The sequence below is a fragment of the Mustela putorius genome, unplaced genomic scaffold (genome assembly GCF_011764305.1).
Source record: "Mustela putorius furo isolate JIRA1106 unplaced genomic scaffold, ASM1176430v1.1 tig00000078_pilon_pilon_pilon, whole genome shotgun sequence".
NCBI lineage: Eukaryota > Metazoa > Chordata > Mammalia > Carnivora > Mustelidae > Mustela > Mustela putorius.
Genome location: NW_025421270.1, coordinates 89528 through 114708, shown reverse-complemented (window position 1 = coordinate 114708; position 25181 = coordinate 89528). Strand labels below are relative to the sequence as shown.

The following is a 25181-nucleotide window of genomic DNA, read 5'->3' as shown; positions in this document are numbered from 1 at the left end:
ATAGGTCCTCATCCTGATCCCTAGCACTTGAGAATGTGAACCTCATACGGCAGAAGTGACAAGTGGGGTGGGAAGCCACGACCAATGGCTCAGCAGTGGAACGGGCCTCAGACCCTGCCCAGGTAGAGATGTGCTCCCAGGAATCAGTGTGGGGCAGGAACCCCAGCTCAGTCCCGTGAGGCACCCTCTGGGAGGGCAGCCCACCACAGCAGCTGGCAAAGCCATTCTCAGCAACTAGAGGCTAAAGGGTCCAGAGCAGTCATTTTCAACTAGGGATGATTTGGCCACTGCTGGTGGTAGTGGGCATTCTGCATCCTGGAAGGAGAAGCCAGAGAGGCTGCTCAACACACTACAATGGGGGGACAGCCCCCCAACACAAGAGACTCTTTCATTCAAAATGCCAACAGTGCTGAGGGTGAGAACATGGGCAATTGTTGGGACTGGGGACCGGGGTGGGGGGGTCGCAGGTCCTAGTTCACCCACCCGACCTTTTCCTGGCACAGAGGACAAGTTCCAGAGATGGTCCTGGCGAAAAAGTCAGGGGCAGGTGCCTCTTGGCCACAGCCCTGCCTTCCCACCAACACGCAGGCCCCCGACAGCATATTGCAGAGGCCCAGCGGGTGGTGGGGTGCCACCTCCGTCCAGGGCTGGCCTGAGGCCAGCCGGTTGCTAGGTCTCGGTTGCTACACCTCCATGCTGGTGTGTCATGGAGGACTGTAGGAACTCAGTGAGTGTGCTTTCTAAGGGTGCCGTCCCACAACTAGACCCCAAATCAGGCGGAGGTCCACCATCCTCTTTAATGTTGGACTAGACAGTATACAGGTGGGGAGTGCAGCCTGGGGCAAGGGTACGCCACAGTCCTGGGTGAGAGGCCTAGGGAAGACTTGGTGGGGGGGGGGGGTGGTCCGGGGCAGGGCCACAAGGGGCTCTGGGAGAAGGCTCAGCCCCCACAGTCATCCATCTTCCAGGCTGTCCCCACCTCTTGCAGCCCCAGACTGACCCTCCGCCAGAAGGTCCAGATCCTGGTCCCAAGGCCAAGGCCAGGCCTGGGCACACACTGGTGGTGGGGCCGGATTGCAGCTCTCAGGAGCAGTCTCCTCAGTAGCCTGAGGCCTCCCCACCTTTCCCTCGGGTCCGCTGCAGCATACACACAGGCCCCGTCCTGGGACACTGCCTGGACCACATTCAGGAAAAAGGGATTCCTGGTGTGGTTGTGGCCCCTGGCCTGGAGCCCCTTCTGCACTTCCTGGAGGGGAGAGAAGGCCAGTGCACAGGTGAAGACAGCTTAGCTCCACCTGTTGAGGGGCCTAGGGCCCGGGCAGAGATCTGTGTCCCAACTGAGGAGGCAGGACTGGGCATCAGTGGAGGTAAGGATGGGAGGACAGTGGCTCTGGCCTCGTTTGGAGGGCCTGAGGCCCATGGCCTCCCCCACAGTAAGTCCCCAGTGGAGAAGCCAGGCTCTGCGGAGCATGGCAGAGAGAACATCACCCAGGCCAGAAGGAGCTTGAGATGCAAGACCGTTTCTGGCCTGGATCTGAGGACACCATGGGGAGGACCCTATATAGGGAGGTGGAGCACCTCAGAGTCTGAGAATCCTTAGTCTCCAGGCCCCAGGGCCAAAGTTCTCAGGGATTGCAAAACTCCCTTGGAGTAACGTTTCCTCACTGTATGGTCCTCAGTGCTCCAAGGGCCCACGGGAGGCAGCCTTGACACCAAGAGCCCCTCACCATGGACGAGGCAGCTTTGAGGACCTTAAACCCCAGCTGGCTATACAGACCCCAGGCATGAAGCTCAAAGCCTTCAAAATCTGCCAGACTTTTAAATTAGATCTTAGCAGGGACGCCTGGGTGGCTCAGTTGGTTGAGCGGCTGCATTTGGCTCGGGTCATGATCCTGGTGTCCTGGGATCGAGTCCCACATCAGGCTCCATGCTCAGCGGGGAGCCTGCTTCTCCCTCTGCCTCCCACATCTGCCTGCCATTCTGTCTGCCTGTACTCTCTCTCTGACAAATAAAAAATAAATAAAAATAAATTAGATCTTAGCAAAGGGGGGCGCCTGGGTGGCTCAGTGGATTAAAGCCTCTGCCTTTGGCTCAGGTCATGATCTCAGGGTCCTGGGATTGAGCCCCACATCGGGCTGTCTGCTCAGCAAGGGGCCTGCTTCCCCCTCTCTCTCTGCCTGACTCTATGCCTACTTGAGATCTCTGCCTGTCAAATAAATAAATAAAATCTTAAAAAAAAAAAAAGGACGCCTGGGTGGCTCAGTTGGTTAAGTGGCTGCCTTCAGCTCAGGTCATGATCCCAGCATCCTGGGATCGAGTCCCACATTGGGCTCCTTGCTCAGCAGGGAGCTTGCTTCTCCCTCTGCCTCTGCCTGTCACTCTGTCTGCCTATGCTCACTCTCTCTGACAAATAAATAAATAAAATCTTAAAAAAAAAAAAAAAAAGGACCTTAACAAAGGGCATTTCCCAGCCCAGAGAAGAAGGTGACTATGTATTGGGGCAGGGGTTTGGGGGCAGGGAGTCAGATGAGAGAATTTAGCTCTGGGGACCTGCTTGTGAGGGGGGGGTAACCCAAGAAATATTCCTAAGGACCAGCACTAATGCAACCCCAAGCCTCAGAAGGAAATGACTACTACTCTTACAAATAAACTCACACATGAAAGCTACAAGCCCCATAAGGAAACAGATCACTATAAGAGAGAGTCTGCAAAGCCACAGCCAGGAAGACTAGCATCTGGAGAGAACAGAACAGAGCAGAAACGAAGGGGCAGAGATGCCGGGCCTGGGAAAAGCATGGATGACACCCCTGTTCTCTGCCTCAGGGGCCATAAGACTGGCCTGGCGCCTCCCCACACTGAGCTTCTGAATGGATGGCCCCAGAAGGGGAAGTGAGCCCAGCTGAAGAGACTCAGTGGCTGAGATCCCACTGGGGGCTTTGAGCAACATGCACCGAGGCATCAGTCCTGGTGGTGGCAGGGGACAGAGGCCTTACCTGGCTGAAGGTGGGCTCATACTCCACATGGCCCTTGCTGTTGACATGTAGGATAGGGGGCTCTTGCAATGGCAGTTCTTAGGTCAAAGTCAAGCCACAGCTTGTTTATGATGGCCTGGGGAAGAGAAGGAGAACACAGGAGGGGGGGGGAGGGGACAGTGACCACAGCCACCATACACCAGCTCCTTCCTTCCCCCGCCAGGAGTGGGGATGTTCCAGCCAGGTGTTCCCCAACTCACCTGGGCCACAGCAGAGATGATGAGCTCTCCACCAGCCCCACCAATCACAAGCTTTGACCCCCGGGCTGTGTTGACCAAGATGGAGGGAACCATGGACGATGGAGGCCTCTCGCCTGGAACTAGAGGCCAGGTGGGTGTCACCCGCACCCCCACCTACAGCCAGCACCCTCCAGACGCCCCCCCGCCTGCCTCCATCTGTGTTTCCATTCACTGCTGTGCACACTGGGGCTGGCCCAGGAGCTGCCTTGCACCACCTGGCCTGTCCACTTGCCCTCTTCCCACCAGTGTGGTCCTCAGGCTCACCGGGTTGGGGGGTGACTTGGGAGCCCGGGGGACGCCTCCAGCATAGGTCCAGAAGCTCGTTATTGAGGAGGATGCCAGTGCGTGGTGAGTACAGCATTGCTCCAAAGCTGCAGGTGAGGTCGGGTCTGGGCTTGGAGTTCCAGGCTCCAAGCTCCCACCCTGGAACGCGTGCCTGACCCGCTCATGCAAGTGACAGCCCGCTAGCACCCCGGGGCCGCTATTCTCTCCCTGGCACTGCCCCCAAAGATCCCTCTGGGCCGCCCTGTCAGGACATCCTTCTGGGTAAACCTCATCCCCGAGCAGGTCCTGGCTCATGGCCACCCGTCAGCAGCCTTCCAGCCAGAGAAGACAGGAGAGTGGCCCTTCTGACGGAAAAGGCAGCGAAGAGAAAAGCAAGGTACTGCCCTCTGGACACAAGCAAGGGGAGACGGGGGGCGGTGTCGTAAGACCTGCTAAGGGAGCAAAGGAGGGCACCCCAGGGTCAGTCAGGCACATACGGCGTGTTGTTGATGGTGCTGGTGGCTGCCACAGCACTGCCGTCCTCCCCCAGCACAGACACATGCGACGTGCCCATCTGGCGGCCCCAGGTCCCAGCCAGGCTGTAGTGGCTGAGCTGGTGGTCTCCCCGAGCGTCGATCTGCTGGCGGATCTGCTGGGCCAAAGTCTCTCCCAGCAGGTCCTGGGAAACGTTCTGGGGTGGCCGGGCAGGTGGCAAGGTCAATGAGGAGCCGGGGGCCCACAGAGAAGAGGGTCCCTTGAGAGGCCCTCCCCAGTCTGTCTTCCTCCAGCCCAAGCTACCCCCAGACCCTGCCCCGTCCTCCACGTCCTCTGAATTATGGTGCCAACACTGTCCCTCTAATACTTGCCACTCAGGGGTCCCTTCCAGTCTGCAGACCTGCCTCACCCTCCCTGCCCGGGGCCACTGACAGGCTGTCCTGTCCTGAAACTCTGTATGCCCACCTCCACCCTCACCCAGTCAGACTCCCGGGGTCCAGGGACAGCCTCTGTTCTGTTCATGCAGAACCCTGGGGGCTGGGAAGGGGGCTCTCCAGCGGCCACAGGCCACCTCACCTGGATATCCAAGTGGCTGCGGGGGTCCCACAGCCGCCACCTCTGTCCCCCAGCAAACTTGAGCGTCTCCACGAGGTGATGGTACAAGTTCGTCCTCCTCCCCTCGGACCTGGCCATCGACTCTGAGGAGAAGTTGAACCCTGGGGAGGGGATGGGCGCAGGTCGGGGTCACCCCGTGTGGTGGGTGGACTGTTGGCCCCCCTCAAAAAAGATTCATCCATGTCCTAATCCCCAGAACCTGTGAATACTACCTTATAGGGCAAAGGAGTGAATTTTACCTTATATGGCAAAAATGTGTGATTAAGTTAAGGATCTTGAGAAGAGCAGATTATCCTGGATTATCCGGAGGGCTCTAAATGTAATCACACAATTAAATGTAATCGTATAAAACAGACACACAGAGAGAGAGGAGGAGGCTGTGTGAGCAGAGGGAGAGACACGGGTGCTGCTGCAGCCGCAGCCTGGGAATGCCCGCAGCCACCAAGAGCTGGAGGAGACAAAGAACAGATTGTCCCCCAGAGTCCCCAGAGGGAACACAGATCAGCTGACACCTTGATTTTGGACTTCTGGCCTCCAGAACTAGGAGAAAATAAAATTTCTGTTGCTTTAAAAAACCTCAACTCCGTCACGGTAGTCTCCAAGAACTGACACAGTCAGCAGCGGGCCGCCCCAAACCTGGGCACGACTGGGAACGCCCCCCCACCTCCATTTGCCATCCCTGCAGGCCAGACTTCAGCCCTAGGGGCACACGCTGGCTAGGCCGCTCACCACCTGCGGGGCAGGACTCCCTGGGTGGATGACCTCAACCCTTCAGCAAAGGCCCCACTGTGTGGACTGCGCCGGAGACCAGCTCTAGGGCATAACGTCCTGACCCATTTCCACTTGGTGTCTGAGGAGGGGCTGAGCTGGAAGAGGAAGGCTGCCCAAAGCTCCAGCTGGGCTCAGAGACGCCAGTGGGGCAGGACTCTGGGTGGGACGGAGGGGGGGAGTCTCACCTTTGAGCACGTTGAGGACAAGGCTGAGAATTGCACCCGCTGCAGGTGGTGGCGGTGAGTACAGGGTGTAGTCCCCCCCAGGGGCATCTCTAGGGCATCTACTACCTCCGGCTGGAAAGATGCCAGGTCCTGCAGGGTCAGCCTGCTGCCTGAGGTGAGACGAAAGAGACCCCAAGTATGGATGGAGAAACTGAGGCAGAGTGACAGCTCCTGATCCCAGGTCATGTGGTGGGGCTCCCCACATCCACCTAGCCTCTTAGAAACCCTAGGGGTGATGGAGGGTCTGCGGGCAGTGCCGCCAGGGCTGGGCCCTAGAGCCGGGTGAGGGATGGGTGGACGGAGGCCAGAAGCAGGCAGGTTGGTGGGAAGAGGACAGGGAGGTGAGTGGAAGCTGGCCTCTGACATATTGTGAGGGTAGCCAGCTCCAGGCCCAGGAGCCCACTGTGACCCACTATCGCCAGCACTAATTCGCTGATTTGTGGGGCTCTGCTCCCCAGGGGCCCTGACCACAGGGTCCTTGAGGCCAGCAGTGGACAGGCCTGGACGCATGGCCTCCCTGAGTCCTGGGAGAAACTGACATTCCGGCAGGCTTGCGGAAGGGCCTGCCTCACCCCTAGTACCCAGAGCCCAACTCTCTTTCTCTGGCAGGGGCGGGGGCTCTGGGACCTCGGCGCAGCTGACCTTGATTGGCAATGTCCTCCAGCAGCGTCTGGCCCAGCGTCCCTGTGTAGAAGGCCTCTGCCCCCTCCGTGGCCACGGTTTCCAGGGTGGCAGCCAGTGCAGGCCAGGGGAATGGGTCCTGAGCCCTCAGGGGTTCTGTGCCGTTGAAAAAGAGCTCCCTGGGGAGTTGGGGGTAGCCTCAGGGTGGGGCCGGGCCCTGGAAGGCAGACACACTCCTGCAGGGGTTCTTGTGGTTTCCTTGGGAGCCTATAGGGAGGCAGTCCTGGTCTGGGGTCCTGAGGAGCTGGTGTAGACATCAGGGGAGATGGCTCCTCTAGGCTTGGGGGGGGCTGAAACCTCTTACCTCACTCATCACCTTGGCCTGGGGAAGACACGCTCCCTACATGGGCCCAGGACACCTCTGGGAAGACTTGGTCAGTGGGCTGGCGTGGATATGGTGGGGGTGGAGAGGGCAGGGCCAGAGGGCAGTGGCAGAGCCCAAATCCACATCCCGGAGTCCCGTCACTTGGATGTAAACTTCTGGCCTGAGCCCCTCTGGTTACATTCTAGCTCAAAGGTCTGTCAACTGGGACAGCAAAAAGCACTAGCCTTCCCGGCCTTCAGGCCCCCAACACCCACACAGGTCAACCTTCAAGTTCAAGGAGGGGCTGGGTGGAACTGAGGTGGGAGCAAGGCAGATGGGCCAGAGCCTGAAACCCAGGAGCTGAGCAGGAGTCCGGGGAGCCCCCTGAGGCAGTGCTCACCTCAGGGATGTCTTGTATAAGGAAGGCCGCAGGAAGTCACTCTGCAGGAACTGACTGAGGATGAAGGGCATGCGTTAGTAGTCCCCTCGGAGCAGGGAGATGGTGGGGCCTGAAGAGCTGTGCCCAGGGCAGGGGAGCGGCCGTGGCGGCGGTGGGCCTCAGCATAGCCACGGAGCTCCCCTGGCACTCCGATCCACTGGGCCCCTGCAAAGCCCAGTGATGTCATGTTCCTGCCCTCAGCCCCATAACCTTCCGCAGGGGTTCTCCACCACCCCACACTTGCCCCACCCACTTGGTCCCCCTAGCATGGCAGCCAGAATGAGCTTTCTGGAGCCCAGACACCTGATGTTGTCACTCCCCGCTCAACTCCCCACATAACCACCCCGTGGCTCCCCACTGCCTTCCCTCAGGGCCCAGTCCAAACTGGCCTCAGGACCTCCCACCCCACCCACCATCCCATCGCCACTGAACCTTCCAGACCTTTGCCAGTCTGGTCCCTCTGCCTGGATTACCACTCCCTACTCAGAAAGCCCTGTCCCAGGAAGACTCTCAACTCCGGGGGGTCAGGACCTCGAGGGGGGCTCCCTTAGCACCAGGGTGGCACAGCCTGTCCACAAAGCCCCTTCAGGGGAGTGTTCTAGTCAGCCTCAGTGGCCTGGTAGGATGAGAGGGTGGTCCCTCCAAGGGTCTCACCTGTGCCCAGTGGCTGGGCCTGCTCACATTGGTCCAGCAGACCCGGGACGTAGTTGGCAGGCACTGTCTCCCTGGCATTGATGACTTCCACCTTTCCTGGAGTTGGGTCAGGGCATGTGAGCACTCAGGGGCACTCCTGTGGCTTCTGGGTCTCACCCCACGCCATACGCTCCCCTCATATGCCCCTGGCCCTGTTCTAGGCCAGTTTCTCTCTTTGTACCTTGAACTTGACTCTGTGCTGTAGGGGCCAAAAGCAGGCCACCCCAAAATGGACCACTTTGCCTTGAAGATTATTTTTGAGTCCATAAGAGCTTTCTATCTCCCCCCTACTACTGCCTGAAAGAATTTAGACAGAAGACCTTCTCCAGGAAGAGAACCATCATCATAGACAACTATAGCAGGCTACAAGCTAGGTCGGAGAGACAGGGAGGGACCTTGCGAGGCCTTTGGGTCCCATTGTTTTCCAGTGGCCACGTGCACACTTGCTTAGCAAATGTTTACTCTTCTTTATCTTCCTGTGAATTGCATTCCTTCCCTTTGAAGAGTCCCAGACCCCTATCCGCTAGACAGCTGATTTTGTCTGTCTGTGGGATTTCCATGTCTGTGTGGATTCCCCATACATAGGAAGTTAAATTTGATTTTGTCCTGTCACTTTCCCTCTTGTCAATTTAATAGTTAGCTAGAAGGACCTTGAAGGGCAGAAGAATTTCCTCCTCCCTGGCAGTGCTCCTATCTGAGATGGGCTGCAGTGGCTTTGCACAGACAAGGTGGGGGATGTGGGGGGCACCAAGAGGACCCAGGAAGAGGTGTGGGTGCACAGCAAACACTTAGGATGTTTGTAAGCACTTCACTGTTAGCGCTTTGTGGACCAGCCTGTCCTCGCCATGGGGACCCTCATATGAACTCACCCGTGGGGTTGCATTGTAGATGGTGAAGATGACCCCTCCGCCCAGGCCCATGCTCTGAGGGGTCTTGACGACTCCAGTGCAGACCAGAGCTGCGATGGTGGCATCCACAGGTGAGCCCTGCTGCTGGAGAATGGCTCTAGGGAACATGACACAGAACAAGAGGTCTGGCTCCCTGGCCCCAGCCTCCCAACATGGGGAATGGAGACAGGTGGGTGACCATCCGCAGCCACCAAAACTCTGGGTTAGGTCAGAGACTACATTGGTTGGGCTGCCCCCTCAAGTCCAGCTGCTCACAGGTCCATAGCTCTCTACAGACTGGAAAACCATAATGGCATTTACACTCCCCCTTGCCTTACATAAGGTACTTCTCAGTTTGTGCAGTGTTTTTTACAGCCATTGTTTCCTAGTCCCTCCCAGCAGCCATGACTCACTTGCCTGGGTCAGACCCCCCAGTCCCCAGCAGTCCAGGAGCCCAGCCTAGGCAGCTCCCACTCAACATCCTACTGGGGATACCACAGGTCCCAATCCTTTTAAGACTGGACTGTTTTCAGGTGATCCCAGGAGCCTGCCCTGCCACCAGGGGCCTGGGCTAATGGGTTCCCCAGCCTCTCCTGGGGCTCCAGTGTCTGTGGGAACGTTCTCTGGTCTCAGTCTCCCACCCGTCTGTGGGCACCAAGGGATAGACCTTTTAGCTCCATGGGTCTAGTCAGACTGGCCTGTGTTGAGGAAATGACCTTGTTCCTAGGGCACAGCCCTGAGCAGTTCACTGGAGGCCGCCCCCTTCCTGAACACTAAGGAATCCTCCACAAAACTTCCAGGAAGTGAGCATTTTAAACCAATTTGCAGATGGGGAAACCAAGGCCCAGAGAGGGAGTGGACCCCGTTCCCCTCCCCCACCCCATAGGACCTCCGACCCCGGGTACCCTCCCTCAGCTCCCGGCACTTCAGCCTGACACCCCCTTCCAACCCTCGGCTCACAAGCTCCCCTGAGCCAATGTCCTTGCTCTGGGCCCACGCATGGGCACACATGGCTACAGCATGGACACGCGGTATGTTGGACCGGGAAAAGGGGCGGAAGCCAGCAGCATGATACAACGAAGATGGTCACATCCAGGCAGGGAGAAACACAGATGCCTCACAAAATTAAAACACCACATACAAAAACAAAAGACAAACTGGAAAACTATTTAAAAAACAAAAAATTCCCATCACAAAAGCCTTATGTCACTTGACCCATTGTTCCCGGCTTCTGGAAGTGCTTTCTGCATTCGGCTTCCAGGCCTCCACCACCGCCTGCCACCATGCTCTGGTTTCTCCCCACTTCCCTCACCTCATGCTGTTGGGGGCCTCAGGCTCAGTCTTCCGTTCTTGTGCACCTGTTTTCTTCTCCCAGATGAGCTGATCTAGGCTCAGGGCTTAAAATGCAACTCTATTCTGATAATAGCCAAGTTTTATCTCCAGCTTAGACCTCTCCCCTAAACTCCAGGCACACCCCAGCCGTCTACAAGATACCTCCTTTGGGTGCTTGAGAAGCATTTCATTATTTGGTTTGGGTTTGTTTGTTTCTTTCTTAAGTTTTTATTTGAGGTATTTCACTTTCTTTTTCTAAGATTTTATTTATTTGACAGAGAGAAAAACACAGAGAGAGAGGGAGGGAACACAAGCAGGGGGACTGGGAGAGGGAGAAGCAGGCTTCCCCGCCAAGCAGGGAGCCCAATGCAGGGCTGGAACACAGGACCCTGGGATCATGACATGAACTGAAGACAGATGCTTAATGGCTGAGCCACACAGGCGCCGAGGCATTTCCCTCTCAACGTGACCTAAACTCCACTTCCTTCCTTCTCACCTCTGCCCCCCAAAATGGCTCCCTTTCTACCATCACTATCCTAGAAAAGGACACAACCCTTCACCCATTTATTTGCTTAGGCTGTGAGCGCTGGAGCCACTCTCGGTTGGTCACTTTCTTTCATCCCCAGATCCAAGCCACAGGCATCTCTTACTGGGTTATTGCAACGGCCTCCTCCTTGGTCGCCAACATCTGCCATCCCCCTTCTGTTTTAACAAAATCGTCTGTCAAAATGTAAATCAGACATCACTGTAATGGGAAACAAAATCATTCGGATTAAATTTCCCACAGACCACTAGAAGAGCCAGACAAAGGGAAAACATCTACTTTAAAACATCACGGGGGCAGGGGACGGGGGACGGGGGTTGCGCCTGGATGGTTCAGTCCTTTAAGCGTCTGCCCTTGGCTCTGGTCACCATCTGTGTCTTGGGATCTAGCCCTGCATCGGGCTCTGCAGGAGCCTGCTTTTTTCTCCCCTCCGTGCTCCCCCACCCCTGCTCATGTCCTTTCTCTCTCAAATAAATAAATAATCTTAAAAAAAATAAATAAATAAAGGCATCACAGGCAGGAAAGAAATGCAGGCCTAGAGACAGAGGAGTCTAGCATTTGGAGATAGCTTTCCCTCCTCAAAATGTTTGCCAGTTCTGAAAGAAGGGGCCAAGAAGCCACATAGTGCTTTTGACATCATTGTGTGTGGCCGGAGCCTGGGTGTGCTGGGTGAACCGGACTTGCGATGGGTTGTCCTCACTCTGGGGGTTTTAATAAAACGAGAACGGGCCAGGCCTGACAAGCCCAGTGGCCCAGCTTCAAATCAACTCTCAGTCAAATGGAATTAAAGTCATTCCAGAATGTTGGTATCCTGGACCTCAAATTATTTCTAACAATTATCTTGAACAATTTTTGACACACTCTGCAAAGGCTGTCTTCAAAATAACCAAGCAAACAAGGCAGTAATAATACAACATAAACAAAGCCCAAGAGAAAGCACAAAACAATAGGAGAAAGAGACCCATGGGACCTCCAGATTATGAAACTGTCTGACCACAGATTTTAAATAACTACACATTTAAGGATATCAAAGACAAGATGAAGGATTTCCCCAGAGAAAATGGCAATGATAAAACATGGAATTAGGAGCTCAATGCTAACAGTGCATTAATAAGAGATTGGACACACACAAAAATTTTTTTTAAGATTTTACTTATTTATTTGACAGAGAGATCACAAGTAGGCAGAGAGGCAGGCAGAGAGAGAGGAGGAAGCAGGCTCCCTGCTGAGCAGAGAGCCCCATGCGGGGCTCGATCCCAGGACCCTGAGATCATGACCTGAGCCGAAGGCAGCGGCTTAACCCACTGAGTCAACCCAGGCGCCCCTGGACACAAAAATTTTTAAAGATTTTTATTCATTTATTTTGAGTGAGTACGAGAGTGACAGGGAGTGAAAGAGCATGAGCAGGGAGGAGTGGCAGAAGAAGCAGGGAGAAGCAGAACGCCCCGCTGAGCAGGGAGCCCCATGTGAGGCTCTATCCCCAGGACCTGGGATCATGACCTGAGCCGAAGGCAGAGATGCTCAAAACAACTGAGCCAACCCAGGCACCCTAGACACAGATTTTTTTTTCAAAAAAAGATTAATTCAATACAAAAATATCAAAATCTAAATACAGAAGGAAAAAAAGTAAAGTAAAAGAACATAGAGAAAATGTATTAAGAGACGTAGGGATAAAACAACAACAAACAACAACAACAAAAAATATATATATATCATGTGAACATTAACCAACATGTATAACTATATTAATTTCAGACAAAAGTAGCTTTTAAGAAGAAAAACATTATTAGAAATAACAGTGACACGTTAATATCATAAAAAGCTCAACTCAATAGAAAAAGATATAAAAATCTGGATGTGTGTACACTTAACAGATTAAAAAAACATATAAAGCAAAACTTGGCAGCATGCAAAGAAATAGACAAAATATACATGGGAGGAGACTAACATACTCTCTCAGAAACTTCTAGAATCAGCAGGAGAAGAAAAATCAGTGAGGCTATAGAAGATCTGGATGTCACCACTATGATAAGATGACTGAGCCGACATGTGCAGGACGCAGCATCCAAACAGTCATGAAGCTGAACACACAAGAACGTTCAAGAACACATAAAATATTTATATAAACATATCAGCAAGTTTCACGGAACTGAAATAATACAAATGACTTAGAAACCGCCTCCACACAGGTGCGCCTTTGGTGGCTCAGTTGGTTAAAGCATCTTCTGCCTTCGGCTCAGGTCATGATCTCAGGGCCCTGGGATTGAGCCCTGTGTCGGGCTCCCTGCTCAGCAGAGAGCCTGCTTCTCCCTCTCCTCCCTGCGTGTGTGCTCTCTCTCCCGCTCTCTCTCTCAAATAAAATAAATAAAGTATTTAAAAAGAAAAAAGAAAAGAAAACCCCCATGTAGAAACCTTCTTACACTTGTTGGTGAGAATGCAAGCTGGTGCAGCCACTCTGGAAAACTGTGGAGATTTCTCAAAAAGTTGAAAAAACAGAGCTACCCTACGACCCAGCAATCGCACTACTGGGTATTTACCATAAAGATACAGATGTAGTGATCCGAAGGGGCATGTGCACCCCAATGTTTATAGCAGCAACATCCACAACAGCCAAAACTATGGAAAGAGCCCAGATGTCCATGGACATATGCATGGGTAAAGAAGATGTGGTGTGTGTGTGTGTGTGTGTGTGTGTGTGTGTGTGCGCGTGCCCGTGTGCGCACAATAGAATATTACTCAGCCATTAAAAAAATGAAATCTTGCCATTTGCAATAATGTGGACAGAACTAGAAAGTATTGTGCCAAGCAACATAAGTCAACCAGAGAAGACAATTTTTATGATCTCGCTCATGTGGAATTTAAGAAGCAGAACAGAGGTTCATGGGCAAAGGGAGGGAAAAAATAAAACAAGACAAAAAATCAGAAGGGGACCAACCATAAGAGACTCTTAGTCATAAGAAACAAACTGAGAGTTGCAGGAGGTCGGGGGGGGGGGTAGGTATTGGGGGGGGGGGTAAGGGGATGGGGGGGTAACTGGGTGATGGGAATTAAGAAGGGAGGGCACGTGATGTAATCAGGACTGGGTATTATATAAGATTGATGAATCACAGACCTCTACCCCTAAAAAACTAATAACACACTATATGTTGGGGAAGGGAGGCAGTGGGTCTGAAGAATTCCCACATTCACCACAGGGCCACACAGGGAAGTCTGGAGGACCAAACAATCTGAGAACCTTTACTCAGAGGAGTGTTAAAGGTTGGGTTTTGGCACCAGATTATGCGTGAGTGAAAGGGAAGGCCAAGGGAAGGCATGCTGCCAAATAGTTCTGGATCCTGAGAACTCTCAAAACAAATAAAACCAACGTTCTCCTTCAGGGCAGAGGGAAGCCGCCCCCTGATGAGAAGCTGCTTTAGTAGAAGCAAAACTGAACGGGACTGGAACCACAGAGGCAAAGGAAAGGAGAGGAAAAGTAAGTTATCAGAAAGTAGGAGACCATATATATTTCCAATCATTTTGCAGAAACAGCAGCAAGGAATTCAAGAGCCATGAACTGATAAAAAAACTATTTTGACCCCGCCTTCCAGCCTAAACGTATAGGAAAATTCATCTTGCTTGAACGTGAACAAAAAAAAACATGTTGAAGTCACACCCCATACCAGAAAGACAAGCTTACAAATCAGATGTAAACAGCAAATTAGTATTTCAGGATGTGCCAAAATAAGTTAGAAGGATTACAGAGGCAATGAAGGGGCAGCAGACATCAGAATTAGAAAAACTGCCCATGAAGAGACTGGAAAAGAGGAATTAAAAAACAGAATTATAGGGACACCTGGGTGGCTCAGTCGGTTAAAACTCTCCACCTTCAGCTCAGGTTGTGATCTAGGGTCCTGGATCGGGCTCCTTGCTTAGTGGGAAGCCTGCTTCTCCCTCTGGCTCCTGCTCCAGCTGCTTGTACTTTCATTCTCTCTCTCTCTCTCTCTCTCTCTCATAAATAAGTAAATAAAATCTTTTTTTAAAAAAATTATAGAAAAAAAAAAAAAAACCAAAATTATAGAACTCAGGAAAGAATAGAACATAGGAGAAAAAACTCGCTCAGAGATGAAGGCTGTGGGGGCACCGGGTGGCTCAGTGGGTTAAAGCCTCTGCTTTTGGCTTGGATCATGATCTCAGGGTCCTGGGATCGAGCCCTGCATCAGGCTCTCTGCTTGGCGGGGAGCCTGCTTCCCCCTCTCTCTCTGCCTGCCTCTCTGCCTACTTGTGATCTCTGTCTCTCTGTCAAATAAATAAATAAAATCTTAAAAAAAAAATGAAAAAGAAATGAAGGCTGAACAAAGATAAACACACAGAGCAAATACCTACAGAGGTTCCCTAAATGAAAGAGAAGATGAAAAAATTTTTTTATGGGAAATTTTTTTAATGAAAAAGAGAGATTTTAAAATACAAAAGATAGGCAAGAATATCAAATGTACACTTAATAGGAGTCCCAAGGTGGAAATCCAAATCTTTGGGACAGAATGAATAATAAACAATATAATTCAAGATAACTTTCCTGATTTAAAGAGAAAAAAAAAACTATAAAATTTACTCTGTATTGAAAAGGGCACTTCACTACATTAGGAAAATCAATTCAGAATAGCCAACACTGAGGTATACTCTAATAAACCTATCAGACTTTATTAACAAAATTTTTTGGCATCTAGATAAAAAGATTAACTCTCTTACAGGAGAAAGAAAATCAGATTGCAATCAGACTTTTCAACAGCAATGCTTTGTGCCAGGACTGAGGAAGGGTTATAATCAACACATTCAAGGAAAGGAAATGTGAACAATGATTTTATATCCAGCTAAACTGACCGTCACCTACAAAGGCCGCAAACTATTTGTTATGAACATGCAAGAACTCAGTGAATATTTCCAGCATGAAAACTTTCTGAAGAATCTTATAGAGAACAGACATCAGACAACCAAAATAACGGGAAAGATTCCGACATGAGTGAGAGTAGGAATTAAATATATAATTACCCATAGATCTTAGACTAAAAATGATGGTTATTATGGAAACGGGATAGCAATGTAATGCTTATTTTTCTGAAAATGGAGGCACAGTACAACCATAAAAATGGAGTGGGGATTTTGTTTTGAGGACATGACTGTTGTCTTTGACTTATGGGCCAGTCAATGGCAGGTTAAAAAAAAATACTCTGGTTTACAGGCCCCAGTATTGATAAAAGCAAAGGTGCCTGTGTTATTGCACATGAAACCAGATGTTTGGCTGTGTTAAACGAACCAATGAAAATTTTCCTTTTAATGATTGTCTGGACAGAAAACTCATTTGGTGGAAAGAGAAAATTAACTGAAAACATAGTAGAAACAGCTTTAGCTATTATGGGTAGTGAGGCCTATTGTGTGGGATTTAAAAAAAAAAGGAGGATGGGGAGTAGTGTGAATGGGGAGGCTATGTAAGAAGTAGAATAAGGTTATTGATTGACAGCTAGGTATTAATTGAGAGTAAAAAGATATCCCATATCCCTTTATATCCTCTTAGGAAAGAAAGGGAACAGGGGAAAAAAGAGGTTTCTAGGTAGTTTCAATATTACTCCTAGTAGGGAAGTCTATAAGTCTAATGGGATAGATGTAGAGAGAGATTTTTATTTTAAGGAATTGTTTCATGTTATTGTAGAAGCTGGCAAGTTCAAAATCTGTAGGGCAGGCCACGAGGATAGAAACTTACACATGGGATTTTTTTTTCTTAACCTTTTAATTTTATTTTATTTTCAGAGAGAGAGGGAAAAGAATGAATGGGGGGTGGAGGGAGATGTAGGCTCCCCACTGAGCAGAGAAACCTGATGCAGTTCTCCATCCCAGGACCCTGGGATCATGACCAGAGCTGAGGTTTAACGGACTGAGCCACCCAGGCACCCCCCAGATGGGATTTTTTATGTCATAGATTTTGAGGCAGAATTCCTTCTCTGATAAACCTGGTTTTGCATTTTAGACCTTCAACTGATTAGATGCGGCCCCACCCACATTTGGGGTAATGTTTTATTAAAGTCAGCTGAATGAAATGTTAATCACATCTAAAAAATACCCTCAGAGCAAACTCTAGACTAGTATTTGACCAAATGACTAGGCACCATAGCCTAGTTTTAATCATCAGAGGAGCAAACAAATAATATTCCAAAAAAGCAGAATTATACATCTAATATTATAATTGCATATATAATATACAATAAAGATATCAACAGAAATATAATAACCATTATGGCAAAAATACAAGTCTTTCTTGATATAAAAAGCTATGGCAAAAAAGAGACAATAAGTGATATATTTGCTTGTTTTTCAAACAGAAACAGAAAACACAGAAATAATAGCAAAAAGAAAGGGAAGATGGTGGGGGTTATGGACATTGGGGAGGGTACATGCTATGGAGTGCTGTGAAGTGTGTAAACCTGGCGATTTCACAGACCTGTACCCCTGGGGCTAATAATACATTATATGTTTATTTAAAAAAATAAAAAATTATTTAAAAAAATAAAATAAAAAAGAAAGGAAAGAGCAAAAAAGAAAATGAAAAGAATGATATGTAAGTTAAAAAAAAACAGGAAAAAAAGAAATTAGAGACCAATGAAAATTATTCCCTCTAAAAGACTAAGTAGGAACAGGATGAAGGTAATGTGAATGAGATCTTTGAGGATATCTCTTTACATAGTTTTGACTTATAGTCAAAAATAAAATTAAAACAAAACGGAAACCCTAAAACAATACAAACTGAAAAAAAAAATAAGCTAATGGTATATTGAACTGATAACCACACAGGAAAAATAATTTAATTTCACCACTGATCTTTTACGTAATATAGCCTCAGGACAATAAAACAAAAACAAACAACAACAAACCTGCAAAGACATCTCAGATTTTACTTAGTAGACTTGCTGTTCATAGTGGTCTTATTGAAGTAATTTTGAAACTATTTTGTGGTTATTGGGAATAGAGCCAATATGTAAATATACTAACATTGATGGGAACTTCTTTGACCATCGTGGAAGAGACACACAGTGTCAGACAGAGGAAGATGGAAAGAAGCCTATGGTCATGGATCTCAGCTGGAGGTCTTGGTACAGACTCAAGATATTTGTACATTTTTCTGCTTCCGTTCATGGACACAATGTAGAAGCAATGTCTTCCCTGTCTCCGTGAACATCCCTAGCCCTCAGATCTTGGTTTCTGAAATACTATACTCTACTGATTCCTGATTTCAGATCTGGCTGAGGGAATGTACAAGTAGATCTTGGAACATTTGGGGCAGGAAGTCAAGAAAATTTTCTAAGACTAATGGGTTTGCGTAAAAGAATATAGTTGCTGGCTTAGAGTGGCTCCCATTGGTCAAATTTGTGACAACTTGGGGATCAAAAAGAAGAACAGGGATGGATTATAACACAACGAATTGAAAAAATCCTTGAGTCAACAGTGACATTCAAGAACATCTAGGTTGGGGAGGAGGGGATCTTTTTGACAGAAGAATACGAACTCATGAATGTTGAAGAAATGACAGGTTTAGAAATCACCTTTTTGCGAACACGAATTTATTCAGACAAGGACCAAAATAGATGCTAAAACAGGGGGTCAAGTGTTGTTTGAAAAAAGGATATTCATCTGGTCTCAAAGTATCAGACCATATATTACTAATTTAATAAAGAAAATGATAGCCTTACAATGAAGAGATCTAGAAGATACCACCTTCATGAAATGATCCAACTTAACATCACTAATGATGGGGGAGCTTTCGTGTTGAACCAGAATCTGATAATGAGAAAATAATCAGACAAACCCAAGATTGTAAAGCAAGGCTGTGATTCAAGGGGACAGGCTTCTTTAAAAATGTTAATGTTATAATGCACCTGGCTGGCTCAGTTGGTTAGGCAGCTTACCCCTGATTTCCATTCCAGGTCATGATCTCAGGGTCATGGGATTGAGCCCCACATCAGGCTCCAAGCTCAACGGGAAGTCTGCTTGAGATTCTCTTTTGCCTCACCCCCTGCCCCTCCCCCCACTCACATGCTCTCTAAATCAATCAATCAATCAATCTTTAAAAACTGTTAATGTCGGGGCGCCTGGGTGGCTCAGTGGATTTGGAAATTAAGCTGCTGCCTTCAGCTTAGGTCATGATCTCAGGGTCCTGGGATCGAGCCCCACATCGGGCTCTATGCTCAGCGGGGAGCCTGCTTCCCCCTCTGTCTCTGCCTGCCTCTCTGCCTACTTGTGATCTCTCTCTCTGTCAAATAAAAATAAATAAAATCTTTAAAAAAAAAAAACTGTTAATGTCATAGAAGATCAGTTTGTATTTTAAGAAGCAAGGGATAGGGGCACCTGGGTGGCTCAGTTAAGAGTCTGCCTTCAGCTCAGGTCATGATCCTAGGGTCCTGGGATCAAGCCCCACATCAGGCTCCCTGCTCAGTGGGAAGCCTGTTCTCCCTCTCCCATTCTCCCTGCTTGTGTTCCCTCTCTCACTGTGTCTCTTTCTGTCAAATATAAAATAATAAAATAAAATAAAATCTTTTTTTAAAAAAAGCAGGAGATAGTTCTAGATTAAAGGAGACTTTTAAAAAATGATGATCACTGGGGCGCCTGGGTGGCTCAGTGGTTAAAGCCTCTGCCTTCGGCTCAGGTCATGATCCCAGGGTCCTGGGATCGAGCCCCACATTCGGCTCTCTGCTCAGCAGGGAGCCTGCTTCCCCCTCTCATTCTCTCTGCCTGCTTGTGATCTCTGTCTGTCACATGAATAAATAAATAAATCTAAAGAAAATGATGATCACTGATTAGATACTGGATCTAAAGAGATATCTAAAGAGATAGATTATAGATAATAGGTGACAGGTTTATTGGATCAACTGGGAAAATTTGAATTGGATGAAGTATCAAATACTACTATTATATCAAGGTCAAGTTTCTTGAGGTTGATAATGGTATCAATGTTATATAGGAGACTGATCTTATTCATAGTAGACATGTACCTAAGTATTTAGGGATAAAGTGCAATGATTAATGCAACTTTTAAAAAATGTAGATAGATAACATATGGACAGAGAGAAAATGAGGTGAAACATTAACAATTGGTGAACCTAAGTGAAGTATAAGTGGCATTCTTTCTCTTTTTCTGTGGGTAAAACTTTTTCAAGAAAAAAACAGGGGTACCTGGGTGGCTCAGTCAGTTAAGCATCAGACTCTTGATTTCAGCTCAGGTCATGGTCTCAGGGTTGTGGGATAGAGCCCTATGTTGGGCTCTGCCCTCAGTGCTGAGATTACTTGAGATTCTCTCTCCCTTTCCCGCTGCCCCTCCAGCTCATGCTCTCTCTCTCTCTCTCTCTCTCAAATAAATACATAAATCTTTAAAAACATAAAAATATAAGCATTGAGGGGTACCTGGGTGGCTCAGTGGGTTAAGCCTCTGCCTTCAGCTTGGGTCATGATCTCAGGGTCCTGGGATCAAGTCCTGTGTTAGGCTATCTGCTTGGCAGGGAGCCTACTTCCCCCTCTATCTCTGCCTGTTGTTCTGCTTACTTGTGATCTCTCTCTCTGTCAAATAAATAAATAAAATCTTAAATATATATATAAAAGCATTGAGGGGAGAAATAGCCAAAACAATCGCAAAAAATTTTGTGAAATGCAGCTAAGCATGTGATTCTTGATCCAAGGGTCATGAGTTTGAGCCCTACATTGAGTATAGAGTTCATTTAAAAAAAAAAAAAAAAAAGACCCCAACTCAGGGAGGTTAAATCACGTGCCCTGTATCGTGTAGCTGGTGAGTGGGAACTCCAGCCCAAGGGGTCCTGAGCCAGGGCCACCGTGCCTATGAATGTGTATAACAGAGTACAAGTCAGTGGGCCTTGTGGATGCATGAGGGGCATACAAGCTTCTCTACCTAAAGGATCCTTCATCAAATAGGAACACAGCACCTACGGTCTGCAATGCAGCCATTGTCCTGGGGGCACAGTGGTCTGCATGGTCAAAGTCCTTGCCTTTGTGGTAGCTGAGACAGAGGATAAGCAAATCCATGCCTAATGTTGAGGGCTTGTGATTCCTGGCCATTCAAATATCCTCTACTATGAAGTTTCTGTTAAATATTTTTGTCCAGGGGCGCCTGGGTGGCTCAGTGGGTTAAGCCACTGCCTTCGGCTCAGGTCATGATCTCAGGGCTCTGGGATCGAGCCCCACATTGTGCTCTCTACTCGACAAGGAGCCTGTTTCCTCCTCTCTCTCTGCCTGCCTGCCTACTTGTGATCTCTATCTGTCAAATAAATAAATAAAATCTTAAAAAAAAAAAAAAAAAGAAAAGAAAAGAAAGAAATACCTTGGCTAACCACCCCCCAAAATAAATAAAATAAAGTTTTTTGTCCACTTTCCTATCAGGTTTACATCAAATGCCTACAAATGCAAATTTTACATCAAATGCATTTTTGCATTGCCAAGACAATCAAATAATTTTTCTGTCTCCTAAATTATGTTAAAACCACCCTTGCATTCCAACTGCATGAGACAGGGCGCAGGATTCAACCTCCCTGAGCCTGTTTTTTTTTTTTTCATTTTGCTTTGTTTTTTAAGTGAACTCTTTACCCGACATGGGGCTCAAACTCATGACCCCAAGATCAAGAGTCATATGCTCTACCGAGCCATCCAGGCATCCTGAACATTTTCGGCTGTGAGTGGGAGCAGTCCTAGTCCGCAGAGAGCTGCGTGCAGAACAGTCAGAGATTTCTGCCACGTCTGTCCCCAAGGAGCCAAGGGGCTGCTGTCACCACAACTGCTGTCATACACTCAGCCAGGTAGACAGACTGCCCCACATGTGGGTGCACAGTGTCCAGGCACATGGGCAGTTTCCACAGGCATGGCCCCAGAGGGGAGGAAATGCAGTAATTTTGCCTGGGGAGCTGGCCAGGAGTCCAGAGAACCACGAGGTCATAGGAGCTGGGGCGGAAGGAAGGGGTGGGGTCACACCCTAACCCCTATGAGCCTTCCCCACCATAGGCTCCCTGCTCTGACTCCAGGCCCTAACTCGGGGTCCTGAGATGCTGACCCATACTCCAGTCCAAGCCAATGTTAACAGTTAACGGTCAGGCTGCTGACATCGAGGGAGCACCTCCTACTGGCAAGGCAAGCTTCATGCGTCCCCCCAACCCCCCCATGAGGGAAGTGCTGGCATGAGTCCCGTTTCACAGGTGAGGAAACTGAGGCTCAAAGGTTGCAACCACTTGCTAGAATCCCTGCTCTCCTCTGTGCTAAGAGCATGACCCCCCCAGACCACTGGATGGGGCTGGAGCAGCTGATAAGACCCAGCTCTCAGGGCCAATCCCATCCCCATCTTTGCAGCCCAGACTCCAATGTTCTGGAGCGCTCTGGAGCGCTCTGGACCCCACCATCCTCTTCTTCTTCTTCCTTTTTTTTTTTTTTTTTTTAAGATTTTATTTATTTATTTGACAGAGAGAGAGATCACAAGCAGGCAGAGAGGCAGGCAGAGAGAGAGGGAGGGAAGCAGGCTCCCCACTGAGCAGAGAGCCCGATGTGGGGCTCGATCCCAGGACCCTGAGATCATGACCTGAGGCGAAAGCAGAGGCCCCAACCCACTGAGCCACCCAGGTGCCCCCCCCCACCCCACCCATCGTCTTCTACAACTACTCCCTTTACGAGTAAAGCTCTGGCTTTTACAGGCCTGCTAGAGGCTGGGCAGGCATTTGGATCCAGGATAGGCGATGGAGGGCTCTGGGAGGACCCCCACCCCTCCAGCAGCTCGGGACAGTTTCCTCCCCTGCAGGGGCAAGCAGAGGACAGTCCCAGCTGGGCCTGCTCACTCTGTGACACCAGGCAGCTCCCTTCTGTACAGACCTAGTTTCCTTATAAATCAAGTTCAGCAACGAATCCCACTGGATTCTGGGAAAAAAGCAGTGAATCATTCCACTGAGGATCCTGTGGGACGGCAGGTATTTCCAAGTGGCCCCACAGCAGACACATGTCACAAACCTAAAAGCCACCACTACCTGAAGCTCATGCAGTCTCCCTAAAAGACGAGCACTTACTCTGAGCCTCAGAACACAGAGTTTGCACACAAGCTTAACACGCTGGGACCTAGTGCTGGAAGATGATAAACTAGAGAGCAAGGGACCTCGTTGTCACCATGGGTCTATACATTCCTCATGGTGCTGGGTCCTCACTCATGCCAACCTAAGAACCTTCCCCCAGAGACGCCTAGGTGACTCAGTCAGTTAAGGGTCTGCCTTAGGCTCAGGTCATGATCCTGGGGTCCCAAGATCAAATCCCACATCAGGCTCCCCGCTCAGTGGGGAGGGAGTCAAAATCTTAAAAAACAAAAACTAAAAACAAGCAAAACAAAAAAAAAACCTCCCCCAGGAGGCTGCAGCAGAAGGCCCAACCCCAAAGGAGTCAACCTGGTGCTGGCTGGGGAGGAGAAGACTGGGTCTGGGAGGCCCTGCTGGAGAGAAGGGACAGCGATGGGAAAGCGGGGGGACAGTGGGGAGGAAGGAGAGGGGGCTTCAGACCGCCAGCTTCCTTCAGAGCCTGCAGCAGCCTGGCCAGGAGCCCTCAAGGGGAGGGATCTAAGCCAGGAGGTCCCCAGCCAGGGTCTCCTGTTCCATGTTCCACATCAGCTGGGGCCAGCTCCAGGCTCCCTCCCACTCCGGGCTTCTTAAAACAAGAACAAGAAGTGGAGAGTGCTTTCCAACAAACACAAAACACAGGGGGAGAAACCACATCCTCTCTCCTCACCAAGGAAACTTGCAGAGGGCATCATGGGCTCCGAGCAGAGATCCCCCCAACACTGACCCTCACATACACAGCAAGACATGCCATACAGGTCCCCCCACAAAGTCTCCGGGAGACACAATGGGCCCAGACCCCCCACAGAGAAAGGTGGCAGTGGCTCCCACTGCCAGGGGCCACATCCCCATCAGGGGTCTCTGGGGCCTGAAGCCCAGGCCCTGTTTGCCTCTTTACAACTCTAGGCTCTGGTGGGCTCGGCACCTCTGCATGCTCTCCAGAGCATGGAGGGGAGGGGAGGCCCCTGGGGAGGCCATGCCGCTGGAGCTGCCACCCTCATCCTTGAAGGAGCCCTGAGGGAGGGGAAAGAGGACCAGGTAGGGAAAGACAGGTGGACAGACAAAGGGAGGAAGGAACGAAGGAGGAGAGGAGGCGAATGAATGAAACAGAAGGTTAAAGTTTGCAGGAACGAGGAAGCCAAAACAAAGGTGGTACGGAATGCCACCTGGGTGAGGACTTGGCCACGCTCCCCCTTGCTCCGGGACTGTCCCCTCGGCTTACAAAGCACTTCTGATCCTGACAATGATCCATGAGGCAGTTATTCCAGGAAACAGACCCAGCCAGCCGGGAGGGGGATGACTGCTTGGGCTTCTCACTAGCCTGGGCTGGGGGCCAAGAGCCAGGAGGGGTGTCCTGCTCTATTCTGCCCCGGTGGGCAGAGGAAGCCTTCCATGGGCTGGGCTTCCTGGAAAAGGGCTGGAAAACACCAGCTGGGGCCCCTCTCTAACACCCACCTTGCACTAGCCCCAAACATCCAGCAGTCCCTGGCTGGCCCCCAGGGCCCAGACATCAGAAGGGAAGGCAGTGGGGGACATGGTGCTGGCCAGGACAGGTTTCCCAGGTCCTGGGCCCAGGTGAGAAACTGGCCCTGGACAGCACTGAGTGCACACTGACAGGCCAGGTCTTGCCCTCGCTTCTGGGAAAAATCCCCAGCTTTGGAGAACAGCTGTGGCTTCTCTAAATGGCCAAGCACTAGTCATCAGGGTCAGCCTGGGCCAGACCGGTGACACTGTGGCGGTGCCCTCTCCGGGTCTCCTGAGACCCGGAGCTAGGAAAAGACTCATACACCACATCTGTCAATATCCCCAAACCCCTTTCTGTCTCATGCGCACACCTGCCTCTTGCTCAAGGGTCCTGGGGCTGCTTCCTTGCTGGAAGCTGTGCAGCCCCCACTATGTGCACACACATGCACACACACACACATACACACACTTATACACACACCTTCTCCGCACTCTCACCACCAGTTACAGAGTCTCCAGGAGGGGCCAGCCACTGAGAACCACCCAGCTTCCACCCACATCTTACTCACCGTCCAATGTCCGAGCAGACCTTGGAGTCAGCAGCGACTGCAGCGCGGCTAAAGGCCTGGGGGCCACAGCTGGTGTGGCGGCGAGAGAGAGGACCACGGCTGGCACAACAATGGCCAGGGCCAGCCCCAACCCCAGCAGGACCATGCTGGCCGTGACCCTGCGGCCTTGGGCCATGGCTCTGAGGCTCAGAGTGGAGCCTCAGGTGGACGGACGAATGCACAGATTCACGGGTGATGGGACAGATGAACAGATGGAAGCCAGAGACAGACAAACGGATTGACAGGCTAGACAGCTGAACATAGGCTAGGAAGAGAAGGACGGTCAGAGAGACACTGGACAGAGACAGGATTGCAGACAGATGGACAGACAGGCTTACAGATGATTGGAGGCCCCTGGGCGGACCGATGGGCATACAGACAAGCCGCCAGCAGCGACAGGGCTGCTGTCCTGCTCAAGCGCGCCTGCTAGAGGCAGAGCTGGCCGCTTGCCTGAACTTCCAGTTTTCAGCCCCTGTTCTTGG

The 25181-nt window shown here is 50.3% G+C and overlaps 1 pseudogene; it reads right to left on the bottom strand.

Moving 5' to 3' along the window:
- Positions 1-896: 896 nt before the first annotated feature.
- On the bottom strand, positions 897-25114 carry LOC123394855 (annotated as a pseudogene).
- Positions 25115-25181: the final 67 nt, after the last annotated feature.